At 44.7% G+C, this 17,747-nt stretch overlaps 1 protein-coding gene across 1 annotated transcript in view; it reads left to right on the forward strand.

Annotated features, from left to right (window-relative positions):
- The first annotated feature begins 16,424 nt into the window (after positions 1 to 16,424).
- The window catches only part of GAR1 (GAR1 ribonucleoprotein), a 70,102-nt gene continuing 68,779 nt past the window's right edge, over positions 16,425 to 17,747 (forward strand). The window contains exon 1 of the mRNA XM_085635636.1: positions 16,425 to 16,559. The gene's annotated coding sequence lies outside the window, so the exon portion shown is untranslated. The remainder of the gene's footprint in view (positions 16,560 to 17,747) is intronic.

The raw sequence follows: 17,747 nt of genomic DNA on the forward strand, positions 1-17,747 counted from the left end.
GGTCCCTCTGTACTTACCTGTATTCTACTTATAAGTGAGAGGTAGGGACACTTGTGGTTATGATTTCTTTTTGTCATTTCAGGTCTCCCTCCCCGCAGTTCCCTTCCTATCCTTCCCCCTCTTGATAATGTCACTGATCTGTGCTATAACAGCAATTCAGACTTGGGACTGTCGAGAGGTGGACCCTTCGGACCATCAACCCGATCCCGAGGATTTTCCAGTCTGACACTTTTGCAGTCTCCTGACAGATAACATACACACGAATGAGGGATTGGTTAAGTCAGAACAGGTGTTGTGGGTGGCAGGAAAATCAGCACTCAGAGGAGAGTTGATGCGTGATGCCAATATACACTGTAAAAAAAGATGCAAAATAGAGAAACAACTGGAGGCTAAGATACAAACTCTCATGTAGGTACCAAACTTCCCCCAGCCCATCGAGCACTTTGAGGAACCTTCTGGCATCTCAATACAACCATAACAATCTTTTCACAAGACAGGCCAAACATGCCTTATCACTAATAGAGTATCGTACGGTGGAGTGGCGTAGAGTTAAGTTATGTGGCATAGAGTGGAGTGGTGTAGAGTGGAGTACAGTGTTGTAGAGTGGAGAGGGGTAGAATGGAGTGGCATAGAGTGGTGCACAGTGCAGTTTTGAAAGTAGAGTGGAGTAGCGGAGTAGAGTGGGGAAGAGTGCCATACAGGGGAGTGGCATAAAGTGGTGGAGTGCAGTGTTGTACTTGGGAATGACATTCAGCGGAGTAGAGTGTTGTAGAGTGGAGTGTTGTAGAGTGGAGTCTCGCAGAGTGGAGTAAAGTGGTGTGCAGTGGTTTAGAGGGAATTACATAGAGTGGAGTGGCATAGAGTACTGTGGAGCCGAGTGTCGTAGAGTGGAGTGGAGGGTCACAGAGTGGAGTGAAGGGTCGTGGAGTGGTGGGCCATGGATTGGAGGGTCATACAGTGGAATAAAGTGTCATAGAGTAAAGTGGAGTGGCGCAGAATGGAGGGAAGGGGAGTGGTGTAGAGTGGAGTATCGCAGAGTGTTGTGGAGTGGCATAAAATGGTATAGAGTGGAGTAGAGTGTCATACAGTGGAGTAGTGTATGGTGGAGAGATGTAAAGTCAAGCATCAAAGAGTGGCATAGCATAGAGAGGAGTACAGTGCCATAGAGTGGAGTTGCATGGAGTGTCGTGGAGTAGCATAGAGCAAAGTAAAGTGTCATAGAGTGGAATGGCATAGTATGGAGTGACGTAGAGTGGAGTAAAATAGCATGGGGTGTCGTAGAGTGGAGTGTTGTAGAGTGGAGTATTGTGACCTAATGTAAAGTGGAGTAGAGTGTCAGAGTGAAATGTCGTAAAGTGGAGTGTCATAGAGTGGAATATATAGAATGGAGTAGAGTGTCGTAGAGTGGAGTATGTATGATTTAATACGCACTGCCATTACAGACAACACATTTTCAATTGAAATGACCAATACATTTGCCATACATGCCAATCCTCCTGATTCAGATGGGAGACTACCGATTTCAAGGCTCGTGTCCCGCCTCCCGATTACTGCAAGCAAGAACCTACTTCTGCAGCAGCAGACTTCCAAAGCCCATAAACTTCAGTAACCCGATTTTGGACCCAATAGAAGTCAATGGGGGTAATGCATTCCCCCAAATTTTTTTTTAATTTTTTTTTTAGAAATCTCCCACTTTTCTCTTTGAAAATGTTGGCATGTAGGCATTTGCATATACATTTTTACTGATAAAACTTTACAGCGCACAAATGATAATGTGTGGAAATGGCATCACCCAGGAAATTGATTTGTTTTTATTGTATTATTTACAAAAATGTTTCCACCACTCTTCAGAATTATAAAAAATGTGCCTGATTTGTGTTTTCTTAATCCTGATCCATTCGGAAATATTTATACAGCTCATTTACAGACATTTAAATTATGATGTGTGCTAGAGAAAAAGTCTTTCCTTACCCGTACCCAGCCAGATTTTCACATACAGTAGACCTGTAAATGAGCTAGCGCCAAGATACTTCCAGGTTAACACTGTGCTTTACAAAATAAATTAAAATAACATAACCATTGACAGTCCCCTTTCACTTTCTGCTGGAGGTGGAGTTCCGTGCTCTGTGAGTGTGAGCGGGACGGAGCGCGGTGAGCGAGGGAGCCGGCAGCCGACCCGAGAATCCTGAGAATCCTGAGAATCAAGGAACGGCTGAGCCCGGTGTCCGGCCGCTGAACATTTCGATAGCGCAGCGGAGCCACATCCGCACCGCATCGCAGAGGTAAAACAGAGGGAGTGGCGGGAGAGCTTGGCTGCCGTTAGGGCTGACCCGAAGTGTTGTGCCCAGGTGCACATGCAGTACTTAGCCGAGAATAAATAAGGGCACAGTTGGACTCAAACCTCAGCCTCAGCCTCTGAAGCCTCTGCAACCTCACAGCCTGTGCCCTCGGTATCCCTCAGAAAACCACTCCCAGGAGGGACTCGCAGGGCGGAAGGGTACAAGAACAAGAACAGCAGAAGAACGCAGAGGCAACAACAATAGCATTGATAGTCTACCCCAACGACTCAGTGTCCACCCAGGAGTCTAGCCAGACAGCCAGAATTAGACTCAAGGCTAAGGACTGGACCAAGGACTGGACTAACTGCGCGGAAAGCGAATAATCCGTCGATTGACCGCTATTGATTGTTAGGGGGAGGACTGCAGAGAGGAATCATTCGGAATTTTACATAATTCATATATCCAAGTAACCAAAACGCAAACTATTAAAACTAAAAAACAAAATACCAAAATACCATCAAAACAAAATACAAATAAAATAAATAAACAAATAAAAGTACCATACAAGCACCATACAAGGAATGAGATCTGGTAAAGTCAGACAGACTTTACTTGAACCAAAAGGCAAGCTAAAGTAAAAAAAAAGGAAACTTGATCTCGAACCTGTAATGACGCCGCAATCTTCTAGGTCTGAAGATAAGAACTTTAAAACCCATAATGTCTGCAAAGACTAACCTAACAAGGCAGTCACAAGTATAACTGCAACTTCAACTGCAACTTCAACAGCAACTGTAAACACAATGGCAAACGTTCCTATGCCATCTAGACAGAGGAGGAGCTCTCCCCTAAACCCCTAAACCCATCTGAAGAGTGCAAAACTCCCAGCAAGGTGGCTACCAATACTCCGATTCCGATTCTGATCCCAGTTGGCCTTGGTGACAGCACACAGTCACTGCACTCTCAATTGTTCCTTCAACCGCAGGCATCACAGTTATTGCCACAGCCACCGCCGTCTTCCACAATGTTAAAGGACTTAAATGACCTTATAACCATTGAAGGAATGTCTGTGAGGAAGAAAATATGCACCCACCAGCCAAAGATGTATACAAAAGGATCCTGGGACAGCTATTTACTCTAAGACTGGGAATATAAAAGGGCTGCAAATACCACTTCTATTAAGTAAAACTGACTCCAGTCCTCTTAATACCAATCCAGTTGAAACTTTACTGTTCCTAGGGATGAATTGTCTATCTCACCTTGGGGAAACAAAAGCAATGACCACGTCAACCGGAATCAGAGGTGTGGGTGATTCTATTAATTTGGTATCTAAAGAAGCGATAAGCCAAGCCACACCAAAGCAGGGTCGAATCGCTCTTGCCCGGTCCTGGAAAAAACATCGTAAAAAACACCTTGTTGACCTCGCCGACGATGGACAAATTTCATGAGTTAGACAAATCCTCTGAGCTGGTGAAATACTTCCACCCAGACAGTGATGCCGAGATAAACTCAAGTCAAACCCTGCACGCCTCATTTAGAAAGCTCAGATCCACCAGTCAAAAGTATGGCTCAGGACAATCGCGACAATTGTGATGGAAAAGCACAAGATCTATTTTTTCAATCAAACAACAGTTCAAACAACAGTTCTCCTATCCAAATGAAGGCAACTCAAACAACCCAAGTAGACCGATTCTCGGTAAGTAAGTTACAGGACATTCAGGACGGACAATTACAAGATTTACCTCCTCAACTAAATAATAGTTCTCCTATTCAAATAAAACTATTTGAAACAAGCCAAGTAGTAATCTGGGAGCAATTAGCAACACATAATAGCCCAATAGCAAATATACCCCCAGAGCGCCGCACTCTGTTACTTTACAATGACTCTCACTCAACGAATAATGACATGACTTTTATAGCTACGCAGGAATGGGAAGAACTAGTTGCCTCCTATAACTTGAAGACAGCTCACTCATACTCACAAATAGAAGCAAATAGCCTCCCAAGACCAGAGAAAAGTAATAATACTGGAAGTCAAATCCCGGAATCCATATGGATAACAATTCTAAACACCTTGCAAGACTCAGCTGTAGCGTTGCAATTTCAATCTAAAAAAATGGACCTGCAGCTTATTGTTCTACAGACAATGGCTGATTTAATCTCAGGAATCGACTGGAAAATATCAGAACTTAATGGCCTCATAAAGAGAGGTCAGGAAGTGGCTTACGTGGTCTAAGCAACATCACCATCATGCTCCTGTGAACAAATCGTAGATAAGCTATTAACTTTACCATCTATGACAGGGGACTTATTAGCAGATCTAAAAACAACTGTTTTACAGGTCCCTGCAATGGACATTGAACAGCCCGGACCTCAAATAAGTCCTTTGGACCAAATATAAAAAGGATGTAGGGATGCCCCACTACCATCAGCTGAGAGTATGGAAGCGGAAACCATGGATCACCTACCAGCAGCCTGTGCAACTACAGCCGATTGTGATTAACCAATGCCCAGAGCCCTTGTAAAATTCGAAGGAAGAAAAAAAGGAAGGGAAGAAACAGGCTTCTAATTAATGGAAGATCCTGTAAAGCATTAACACCACATCTGGCCCCAACAAAAATCGACCATATTTCAAAAGTTGAACATGCAAATCAACCAATGCTCTCGCTTCCCCCCGAAGACTCTGAGGATCTCCCCCCCGACATCCACTGCTAGGTCGACAGTGGCTTCTACCACACTACCCAGAGATATTTCTCAGAAACCTCTACTTATCGACAGTAAGCAGGGACTCCCTCCAACAAAAACAACTCAAATTGCAAATCACTTTGATTTAACAAGGACCATTAATACCAAACAAACCCTAATTACAGAAAAATGCGACAATGGGCAGTTTAGTAACGCGGAGTTCCTACAGAAGTCAACAGGAGGTACAACAAGCACCACCAGGGTCCCAAAAAGAGATAGGCAGCGAAGTATGCAACAAACCTGCCCGACAAGTGGCAGCCTAAGCCGCTCTCCCCAGTCCGGTTACACCGGAAGCGAGGGATCCTGTACAATGCAAACTGCTGTACAGCACGGGGATAGCATGACCACAATTATTTTTACTCCAGAATATATGTCTCGAGGTAGAGACAACATATTGAACAGAGGAAATATACTGCGGCTTTTACATTCGATCGTAAGACTAGAAAATATTGGCTCCTCTGATCTTCTCCAAATAGAGTTTCAGCCAAACAACAATTTACAAGGTTCAGAAACAACCAAAGCAACCTGGAACTCCACAGAAATAGCCCAAAAAATCATGGAAGAAATGTCTACATTCAAGCAATGGGGGATAAAACTTGAAATTGAAAAGCAATCTCCCTACCCAACACCTTTCTTACCTTCCTGCGGGATACCACCTCAGAAAAACACCAACTCTGTATTAGAGGGAGCAAGGAGTACTTCCCCAAGAGCGCACTCTCAAGATACAAAGACCTTTTTTCCAGCACAAGATCTAAGGGACCCATGTCACCTTTTACCAGTCATCTCACAAAACTGGAGGCACATTCAGCGCACCATCAATATAACAGATCGCACAAATTGACAAAGGGAGAGTAACCTTGACCATGCCTTGGACAAGCCTAGGCAAATTCAAATTTGTATCTGGAACATTAATGGCTTAGCTAGCAAATGTGAGGACCCGGAATTCCTGCAATATTTAAAATCATTTGATCTCCTACTGCTGCAAGAGACCTGGGAGGAAAAGGCCTTCGAACTCCAAGGATATACATCTTGTTGTATCCCGGCAAAAAAATGCTCGGATTTTAGTCGCCGATCGGGGGGCTTAATGATTTTAGCCTCTATAGTAACAATAGGAGAGACCATAATAATAGAATCTCAAATAACACCCCCAAGTGCCGTGCAGGCGGTAAAGATTGCACTTTGGTTAAACAACACACGTCAAGAAGTTATAGTAATTAACGCTTACATCCATCCGAAAACGAAACGGAAAGCCGCCAAGGAATTGATCGAAGCAACGAAAAAGATAATGGACAAAGAGGACTCCTATTATATTATCCTGGCAGGTGACTTCAACATATATCTTATAAGCTCCGGGGCAGATGATGCCCTTAAACAAGAACTTAGCGCCGCATGGGAAGTACCAAGACAGGGCTGCCCAAACATAAAGAAACCAACAAATTGCTCAAATTACCTATTACAGCAGCTAGAACATCTTAACCTAAGAGCCTTAAACGGGCGCTTCAAGGAGGACGACCCACCAATTGCAACGTTTCATTCAAAACAGCAATCTTCCCATTTGGATTATACATTCACATCCATAAACATGCTTGGTACAGTAACGGTGTTTAGGATAGGGACCAGTGAACATAGCGACCACTAGCCTCAAGAAGCAACAATACAAGTTAACTTACTCCCCAAGATAGAAATATCCATAGGCTTCAACATCGAAGCGGCCTAAATCTTAAGCGGCTTTGATGCAATCCAAGCAACATCAGTACCATATGTCTTAAGGCAAAAAACTCTTCACGTTCAAACTGAAAGTCTCACGACAAAACCGGTAGAAGTATGGCAAAACTTCATTCTAGCTGTTGCTGAGAAACTATTAAAAGGATCATCAAACAGAGTAAACCACCCAAAGGGAGCATCGACCAAATTACAATTCACCCCAGAAATGAAAATGCAAAAGCAAATCATAAATCGCACATTGAGGCAGATGCGGAAAGATCCATCAAATCACGACCTACAAAACGTTCAAAACAGTTGCTAAAAAGGAAGAAATGGGGAAAAAAAGATACAAAAAAACGAAGAACTATGGGCCAAGCTCCTCCATGAAGTTAAAAGGAAAAACAACTAAAGGTATTGGCAAATGATCAAAAGAATAAAGAATCCAGACCACCTTGGCCTAAATTCTAATATAACGGAAGAAGCATGGACAACATACCTCTTCAATCATTTTAACTGTATATCCACTGGGGAGCGTTCTGAAGAAACAGGGATAAAAGGGCCCAGTAAAGAATTCAGCAGGGAAAAAACAAGCAATGGCCATACAACGGCAACTATTGAAGAGTCAGGCCTAAGAGGACTCATTTCACCCCCATGTGCAGGTAAATTAATGCCAGTCTTGAAACCTTCTCCCTCTACTGAGTCTGAACATTCTGCCTTCACACCAGCGGATATCAAAGAGACAAATAGCTAGGGGTAGACCAACAGGTGCCCCCGGTCCAAACGGCATTCCACCAATGATGTATAAATTAGACGCAGAATTCTGGAGTGTAGCATTAGCGCCGGTTTTTAAAGATATAAAGGACACATTGATACTACCGGAGTCCTGGTTTGGACTTCAAGCAGGGCAACAGGAAACTCCCAAATCATTATCGGCTTATTGCCCTTATAGACGTGGAGGCCAAGTACTTTGCAGGAACGATACTGGAGGAGCGAACATCATTGGCATTCGAAAAAATCCAACATCCCAATTAATCAAACAGGTTTCTGTCGGAGTCAAGGGACCACAACAAACATCATGGCTTTGACCCTACTGATGAATTCAGCAAAAGAGACCAAAACTCCTCTCTTTCTTTGTTTTATTGACTACACTGCCGCTTTTGATCATGTTGATCGAAACAAACTCCGACAAAAACTAGAAAATTGGGGAATACCTAAACAACTCTTAGATCAACTGATATTACTGCACACAAACACCTGGATCAAGGTTAAATTAGGAGCAGGAACACACCTCTACAAACCCATTCCGACAACAAAATGATTAAAACAGGGCTGCTTCCTAGCTCCGTTTTTATTTAACCTTTTTCTTGCAGACCTCAGACCTGCCGGGAGAACTCGACAAATGCACCTGCCATGCACCAAAACTGAGGACAATGTAGATTTTCCTAGTTATTATGACGGAAAGTCTTAATTTTATTAAAGACACGGAGGCGAGTATTATGCTTTCTTATCTTGCTTTTTATTCAATAGCAGCCAAGATAAGTATCAGAAACTACAGTTCCCAGGGGCTCAGGGAGAAAAACTGACCAATGGGGACGTAGCAAACAGAAAACCTAAGACCAATCATAGTAACAGTAACAATAAACGTCATAACTGACTGCGCAGCTTCCTCTTTTCGCTGACGAGCAGGTCAGATAATGTCAGAAAATAGTGGAACAATTGCCAACACCAAGGAAAAAGCCAAGGTCCATGAACAAACTTCTTGAGCCAATGAAGACCAGGACTGGAGAGATGTAGACGTCGGCGACGGTGACGCAGGCGTGGAAGCAGAGAAACTCTGTGAGGGAGAAGACCACTGTCGATGCTTGACTGGATAATCACGATGATGCCGGGGGCAGAGCTGGATTCGCTGAAGGGAGGGAGAACACATGTTAGTAGTGTAGGGGTGGGATAATACTCGCCTCCGTGTCTTTAATAAAATTAAGACTTTCCGTCATAATAACTAGGAAAATCTACATTTTATGGCAAGACCGGAGGCTCCTATTATGCTTGTTCAAAGCATATTAACCACTAAAGAAGCCACAGTATCAATAGGTTTACAATAAAACATTCGGAAAACATTATCATTAGACCAATCAGCTGATCTCAGAATGTCCTCGAGGCGGGAGCCTGCCCAAAAGGCCTTAGAGGCCATGGCTCCCCGAGTGGAATGAGCTCCGAAAACGGAGACGTCAATGCCTGCCAGGGACATAACCCAGCGCACCCAACGGGCAAGGGTAGCAGAGGAAACAGGGAGATGAGGTTTGCGGAAGGAAATGAGAAGCTGGGAATTGGAGGGCGTTCTGAGATTAGCCGTAGATTGTTCATAGGCCTTTAAACATTGACCAACACAAAGTTTTGGATGGGAGGGAAAATAGGGGTAAAAAACAGAATTCAAATTAGTTTTGGTTCGTCTGTGAATCTGGAACATAACACCTGTGGGAGAGAATTGACGGCCGGAAATATCCAAGGCCTTAACATCAGAAACACGCTTGATGGAAACAAGACATAACAGCATAGTAAGTTTTGCAGACAACATTTTTAGAGAAAGAGAAGCATTATCTGGCCAATCAGAAAATAACTTAAGGACAACTGAAACATCCCATAAGCTAGAATACTTAGCCAACGGAGGTTTGGAACAGCGAACTCCTTTTAACAGGCGACAGATAAGGGGATGAGAGCCAATAGGTTTGCCATCAAGGGGGGAATGGTTAAGAGAAATGGCTGATCTATACAGGTTCACGGTCCTATAGGACTTGCCCGCGCTGGCTTCCGAGGCCAGGAAATTAACCACAAAGTTCAAAGGGGCTGAAAGGGGATCGATATGCCGTTACAGACACCAGCTTGCCCAAAGAGACCAAGCGGATTTGTACGCTTTTGAGGTTCCAGGGGCCCAGGCTTTGCTGATAAAGAGAGAAGCTTCCTGCGAAATGAGGACGTCAACAGGGGAAGACCGAACACCTTCCAAGCAGACAGGACCAGAGAGCTGTTCAGGATCAGGTTGTGGGGGCAGCCCAGGGGATTGAGTAGAAGGTCTTCTCGTTCCGGGAGAAAGACAGGAAAGTCCACCGCCATTTCTAACAGAGACGGGAACCAAATCTGAGACTGCCAAAACGGGACTACCAAGATTAAGGACGTCGACTGCCGACGTACCTGAGAGAGTACCCGACTGATCATGGGAAAAGGAGGAAAGGCATAATTGAGATGAAGGGACCAGTCTTGAAGAAAAGCATCCGTCGCTAGAGCAGAAGGATCTGGGCGCCAGCTGAAAAAACGGGGTAACTGAGAATTGAGGCGTGAAGCGAAAAGGTCTATCGAGAAAGGACCCCATTTGTGAGAAAGGGATAGAAAAACGGATGGCAAGAGCTTCTAGTCGCTGGAGTCTCGAAGATGGCGAGAGTGCCAGTCTGCCACCGCGTTGAGGTCCCCGCCGTCAGAGAAAGTTGATTCATCAGACAGTATTCCCATAAACTTTTTGCCAGTTCTGCCAGAGGCTTGGACTTGGTCCCCCCGAGGTGGTTTATGTAGCGGACCGCAGAAACATTGTCCATGCGAAGAAGGATGGAACATCGAACTTTGTTTTTGGTAAGGCTTTGGATCGCAAAGGAACCTGCAAGCATCTCTAAACAATTGATGTGCAATTTGGACTCCTCTCGAGACCATGTACCCCCAGTCGAGATTTGTCCACAACGGGCGCCCCAACCCGACAGGCTTGCATCTGATTCTAATACAAGATCTGGGGCCGTAGTGAAGATAGTGCGGCCGTTCCACGCATCTAAATGGTCGATCCACCAAAGGAGTTCGTCTCGAGCTTCGTGGTCTAGGGAGATGAGATCGGAGTAAGCCAAGCCCTGACGAAGATGTCTGATTTTTAAACGCTGAAGAGCGCGGTAGTGAAGAGGCCCTGGGAAGATGGCCTGCATGGACGCAGATAGCAGACCGACTATTCGTGCCAGAGATCGAAGGGAGAGGAGGGAGGACCGAAGAACAGACCGAATCTCTGACTTGATTGTGGAGACCTTTGACTGAGGGAGAAGGAGACATGCTGTGGACGAATCTACTTGAAAACCCAAGAATTCTATGGGCTGGGAAGGAATGAGCATAGATTTTTCGGAGTTGAGAAGGAAACCCAGATCCAATAGGAGGGACTGTGTAGTGCGAAGATGTGAGAGAAGATGCTGTTTGTCCGAGCTCATGAGAAGGATGTCGTCTAAGTAAATGATTAGTCTGATCCCGAGGGATCTCAGAAAAGCCACCACCGGTTTTAAGAGTTTTGTGAAGCACCAGGGGGCTGAAGATAGACCGAAAGGCAGAGAGGTGAAGCGGTAAGTGACGTTTGACCACTGAAACTGAAGAAATTTGATGTGTGAAGGATGAATGGGCACAGTGAGGTAGGCATCTTGAAGGTCCAGTCGGACCATCCAGTCGTTTGGTCGAAGAGTATCTCTTAGATGGAGAATGGTCTCCATTTTGAAGTGACGATATACCACAAACTGGTTGAACAATTTGAGATTGATCACTGGACGTAGCTTTTTGTTCCTTTTCTGAACCAGAAAAATGGAGCTGAGGAAACCTGAAGGATCGAAGGGGGCGATGGAGATGGCTTGTTTTTGAAGAAGAGAAAGAATTTCCGAATCTATGAGAGCTTGTGTGTTGAGGGAGAAAACCATGGGACGCGGCACTGTGGGTTGAAAAGGCGGCGAGTAAAGCTCTATAAGATAGCCTTGAACCGTGTCTAGAACCCAAGGATCTGCACTGATTGTTTGCCATTTGGAAAGAAACAGTTTTAGACGACCTCCCACAGGGGGAGGACTTACCCTGTTGATTGAAGTTGTTGTTGTTGCGGAAGTTTTTCTGTCCGCGACCCCGGAAGCCTCTGCCGCGTTGCGGGTAGAAATGTGGTTTGTATTCTTGCGAGGAGGAAGCACCTCTGGAGCCTTGATTGTGGAAGGACCGGCCGGAAGAGCGACCCCTGCCTCTGCCGGCCCGTCCAAAAACCCAGGGGGAAAAAACCTTTTTTATGGATTGTTGCGCCTTGTCCAGAGACGCGAAAGTGGACACGAATCTACTGAGGTCTTTGACCAGAGTGTCCCCGAAGATTGGCCAATTTGGGGTCCAATTTTATTAGGAGACCTTTACGCCGCCCATGTGTGATGTGATGTGTGATGTGTGATGGCGGCATTAGCATTGCCCAGAAGACAAAAGGCGCGCTGAACCCAAAGGGAGATTTCTTCGGCAGGTAAATCAGAGCCGTCTAAGCGGGCGGATTCCGCCAGGTCAAAAATGCGTGCCAGGGGACCCACCACGTCAAGGAGTTTGTCCTGGCATGTGGACCAAGCTTTGTCCACTCCTTTACGGGGATCTTTGCCAAATTTTGAAAAGAACGTCAGCAGGGGCTGATCAATAGCAGGAACCATAGTAACTTTCTCTGGTAAGGAAGGCTTAGGGCATTCCGACTTTAGCCGTGATCTGACAGTAGAGTCCAGAGGAAGGCGTAGTCTGGCAGAAATATACTCCCCCACATGAAAAGCAGGAGTCCATTCGGTAGAATTGGGGTGCCTAATAGAAGAAGGGTCAAACATAGGGACTCCGTCGGAATCGAAAACTGGGTCAAAAGAAAAGGAATCCGATTTGAGCTTTTTTGAAGGGGGGGAATCAGTGACGGCAAACACGTCAAACAAATCATCTGCGTCATCCAAGTCTGTGTCAGTGTCCAAAATGGTGGATATGACTAATTTTTAGGAGCCTCTGCATGTTTTGATTTGTGCTTGCGTTTACCCTGGGTACCTATAAACCCCTCCTTGCAAGGAGGCCTGGGAGGCACTTTGTCCTCAATCAAATGCGAGGGAACCTCGCTAATCAGTGATGAGGCAGTATTTGAAGCAGAGGCAACCACCTTACCACCTTTTTTGGTCTGCTATCCCCCGCAGACTGGGCCAAGGCTTTGGACAACAGACTTAGCATCGTGTTTTGCATGCCCTTGGACACGCGTTTCATTGAAGACTCCACAGCATTTTCCACCGAGGCATTTATAAATGTATTTAAATCATGCTTGAAGGCTTCGCCTTCCTGAGAAGCCTGGTCTCTTACAGGAGAGCTGTCAGAGCTCATAATTGCAAAAACTAGAGGAAGGCAAGGGTTAATGTTGAGCCAAGGGGGAGGAGTCGAGCAGAAGCAACCTCCCAGGGGTGTGCACAGGAAAATAGGAGAGCCGGGGCACTCGCGTTGGAAAGAGCGAGAGGAAAAGAGCAGAAAAGACCTTTGTGATGTCAAAAACCGAAGCGCTGAGCCAGGGACACTCCGTGAGGCGAAGGCGCCGTAAGGGGAAAGAGCGCGAGCTGAGAAAGGTGAGCGCGCGATGGGCAGCACCACCGGAGACTCAGGGGGGGGAAAATGAAAGTGAGCGCGAAGGCGCGTATGGTGTCAAAGCGGCATAACAAGTGAAAGCGAGCGTGTGGAAATACCGTGAGGCAAAATGTAAACAAGTCACAAATACATTATACAAAAACCAATGATTTCACAGGAAATATTTAAGCGAGCAAAGAAAAGGGCACTTATCTGACTGCGAGCAGCAAGAAAAGAGGAAGCTGCGCAGTCAGTTATGACGTTTATTGTTACTGTTACTATGATTGGTCTTAGGTTTTCTGTTTGCTACGTCCCCATTGGTCAGTTTTTCTCCCTGAGCCCCTGGGAACTGTAGTTTCTGATACTTATCTTGGCTGCTATTGAATAAAAAGCAAGATAAGAAAGCATAATAGGAGCCTCCGGTCTTGCCATAAAATTCCGCTGTCTAATCTGTTGTACGCAGACGACCTGGTTCTAATAAGTCAGACTACTATCGGCCTGCAACATCTTTTGAATGTAACCCACGCCTTTTCGGAAAAGAACAGCCTGCAAATAAATTTTGCCAAATACAAAGTCATGGCAGTGAACTACCGAAAAAAGAGGAAACTCAAATGGCAACTAAATGGGCAAGGGCTGGATTTGGTAACTACCTACAAATATTTGGGAGTAATTTTGGACAACAAGAACTCGTTCAAACCCCAACTAGAGTCCTTGCGAGGGAAGGGAACCGTGACTTGCCTGGCGATAAAATCCTTAAAGGTTAAACTTCCTGATTTAACATTTAACCCCTTGCTCCAGGTTCTGCGAGTAAAGCTACAGCTGACCCTTACATATGGGAGTGAACCCCTTCAAGGTAAAGACGCTACTCTATTGGATACAGTGATAGCCAAATCATACAGGACAATCTTCAATCTGCCAAGATATGTTTCTCCAGCGCAAATTCGACTAGAAATTGGCCTCTTAAAACAAACACTGGAAAGACGGAGCGCGTATGTTATTGGCTGGTATAAAATCCGTAGCGCTGAGGCCGGCACTCTAAATTCAAATGTATGGGAAGAGTTGCTCCGACACCGAAAATCCTCAGCCAGAGATTACTTACTTGATTCACTCCAAATTTTGGGACTGGGGCACCCCTACTGATCTAATTTCCTTTAAAAAAAAGTCGGGAAAAAATCAGCATGGATCATCTCCCCTATTAAGGTATAAGGAGACATTATCCAAAAGAGCGCACGGCTGGATCACACTTGGCGATTATGTAACACTGCAACCTCAAGCGTACCTTTACATTGGAATGAATTTAAAAACAAAAGAAAAGTTTATAAAATTACGCCTTGGGGTAATTCCAGCTGCCCCTCACTTGCCGCCTGGGGAAAGAAGTGCCCGCAACAGTGTCGCTTGTGCAAAGCTGGCAAAGAAGATCTCATTCATGCAATTTGTATCTGCCCTAAATTAAAGGACCTGAGGTACAATTTATTACGCCCATCTTTTAAATTACATGGTGTTCGAACATGCAGGCAAGCGGTCAAATTATGCTTTAACCCAACCAAAACAAAATTGAACTGTCGGGTCACAAAGTTCTTTGAATTAGTAGCAGGAAGACACAAGAGGACGCCGAATGTGGATCAATAAAAGCCAGACTGAACAGTTCCGTGATGACTCCCTGAAGCATTTGAACTCTTAATCGCAATGATGATTAAAAACTGAGATTAAGTAACATTTTAGGTTTTAGAAAGATTTACAAAATGAATTTTAGTAACTTTTAGCAATGTTTTCAATTTTTTTCTTTTTTGTAAAGGTTTTAATTAATCATGTACAAATAAAATACCTTACCTTACCTTACCCTCTGAAGATAAAGCTTGGCATTTGAAATGTGTCTTTTAATGCACAGCAAATGTGACAAAATAAGAACAAAATGTATAGGCCTGTTTAGAAAAAGTGAGCACTCATGGACGAATATAGTAAACAGGCTTGGTTCCACAGGATGGACTAACTTCAAGCTGGACATCCTAAAACAAATAAATCCAGTAAATATAAAACGATCAAATGTGAGCTACAAACCAGAAAGTCATTGGTAAGCAATGAGCCTAATGCATCCCCAGAGTAGCTTTTAAGAATGTCCAGAAGAAGTATTTTCCTTTTTCCAGCTGTCTGGTAGGCTTCGTCTTAAACCATGCACTCAACAAAACTTCAAAAGAAATACGCACTTCTTCGTGTTCAAACAGTTCCGAAATACAATACGTTTCAGTGTCTTTGGGGCCATCTACTGGATTAATTTAAAAGTGCTTGGCCAACATTGAATGCTTCTGCATTGGTGATGTATATAATCCTTAGCTCCAATACCATGGACCCCAAGGAAATTTCAGTAATATTCTTGCTCGAACAGCATCATTTTTGTCACTCGAACATTAGCTTTAAGTGTACTTGAGAAATTCAACAATTTTTCTCCAAACATCTGTTTTTGAGTTATAAAAATACACACATTTTCATCTCGAATACAAGTGTTTTCAATTTTGGTACACCTATTTTATTCAACCAAACAAAACCTCTAGTTCAGTAAGCCGAGCTGCACACACGGGAGCGACTTCCAGATAGCCGGAGAGCTACCCGTTGGAGAAGCCCGTTGTAGAACTACTCGCCCTTGGCCTGCGTAAAATAACGGAGGAACGGGTAAAATTACAGAAGCTGGCCAGGACAACACTTTGAATTTCTATAAAGTGACGAATTATCTTAAAATAAATTTCAATGGCCAAAGTGTCCTTAAAGCATACACGCCAGCCGATTTATGTTATGTTATGGTTATGGAAGCTTGTAAAGCGCGCAGCTACCTCCAACGGAAGTGTCCCGGCGCTGAAGACCGCTGGGGAACCCGTCCTGGCTTTCCCTGTGAGATGGTCCCTATCTGGGTATCTCCAAGGTGAAACCAGGCATCCCCGGCGTCTGTGGGGGGCCGTTGTAGAGATGAGGCAAGCTTAATGCCCAGAGTTGCCGAGTGTGTTCCTGGTTAGAGTAGGTACCGAGGCGAGAATTATCGAGTCCGTTTTGACCCTGGTCCACGACCCTGCCGCGTCGGGAATTGAACCCTGGTCCCTGGCCGATTCTCTGCATGCGGGTCTGCCGCCTCTAACCAGTGAGCCACACCTCTCTACATTTAGATGGGAGCCTGACGATTTTCTAAGCCAAAAGGGTTTATTTAAGCGGTCTCCCGTCGGAAATTACCTTTTAAATGACAGTCTATGGGGAAAATACAATTCACGACGTATTTCAGAAGTTGGGCAGCCGCTTCAATATGGCCGCTTCTTCAACCGATCTAACAGAGAAGTTTAAGGGCGTCTTCTATGTTGATGTCCTCTTACGTCATCCGTGCGCGACTGTAGTCAGCCTTACCCACCACGTGTCAGGTGCTGGACTGGAAGTGAACTGTTCCATTCTGAGGGTGTGAGTGCAGCGGGGCAAGTGAGTAGTTCGGTGAAAGGTGATTGTGGCCGAGAGAATGCTTGCGGGGTAGCACGGAAGATCCCGGTTGTGTTGTGTTCTTGTAGAAGGCGTGCGGGCGATTATATTCGGTCAACAGTTTCTTGGCTCTGTCGCTGCCCTGTGTCTGTACCTCCTCTGCAAAATGCAGTCGATGCCCCCAGCGTGGTGTCAGTTAGCCAACATGTTTATATTTCTGCACTTGCACAACCGAAAGCGGTGTAAAGAGTTGTAGTTTTTTATTTATTTAACCAATTAGACTAAATACACGGTGATTATTATTAGAAACTGAAAAAAACATGGCAACCTTGCAGTTTTACCACCAATTTCTATAGCACCACACCCTTGCTGACAGATCTTTGGGAAATATTGCCACGACTACTACTTTTATGTTGTTGTTTTCTGCTCACCAGTCCACAATGGAAGTCGATGAAACTCCGGTGCTTTGGTACCACACGAGTGGTCACCAGACATTGATACATTTTCCTATGAGTACAAGGGGGTAAGAACCCTCTTTGTCGTTCACTGTTCAACCCAGAAAACTCTAGTATAACATGGACGTTGTGAACTCGTATGGGGAGAATGGGTTGGACCTTGGAGAGTGGGGCTTTGGACATCGTGCACTGCCTAATAAGTCACATCGTGTCTCCTTCACAGCAAGATCGAAATCATGTGTGGCTGCTTCCTATGTCCCAAGAGGTATTCAATGGAGCCCATCTGTGCAGAGCATTCACTTTGCCAGTTATGCATTGCACAAACGTCTTTGTTGCTCTAAAGGCTTTTGCATACATGGCAGTTCTGCTTTCCATCATTGCAGTCTTTGCAATGATGGGCAGCAGAATTGCCATGTATGCTAACGCCTTTAAAAGTGCAAAGATGTGTATGACTCGCAGGTGCAGATTCATAAAAGTAAGTTACAGTTTTGAATAAGTTTACACTTTGTAGTAAGTTTACTACTTTAGTTAAGTATTCACAAACTCAGAGTGTAAACTTACTACAAAAGTGTAAATTACATATCTCCGCCCCTGAATAATGTGGTTCTGCTGCTCTTGTGTATGTGACCGACGTCCGTCCCTAAACATTTCCTTGATGCTCCCTAAACAACTCTTACTCCCTCCATAATACCATTTCCTGTAGTAGTAATTCTGACACTCTTGGCACCCACTCCTT

This window comes from Triturus cristatus, chromosome 2_1 (genome assembly GCF_964204655.1).
Source record: "Triturus cristatus chromosome 2_1, aTriCri1.1, whole genome shotgun sequence".
Taxonomy (NCBI): Eukaryota; Metazoa; Chordata; class Amphibia; order Caudata; family Salamandridae; genus Triturus; species Triturus cristatus.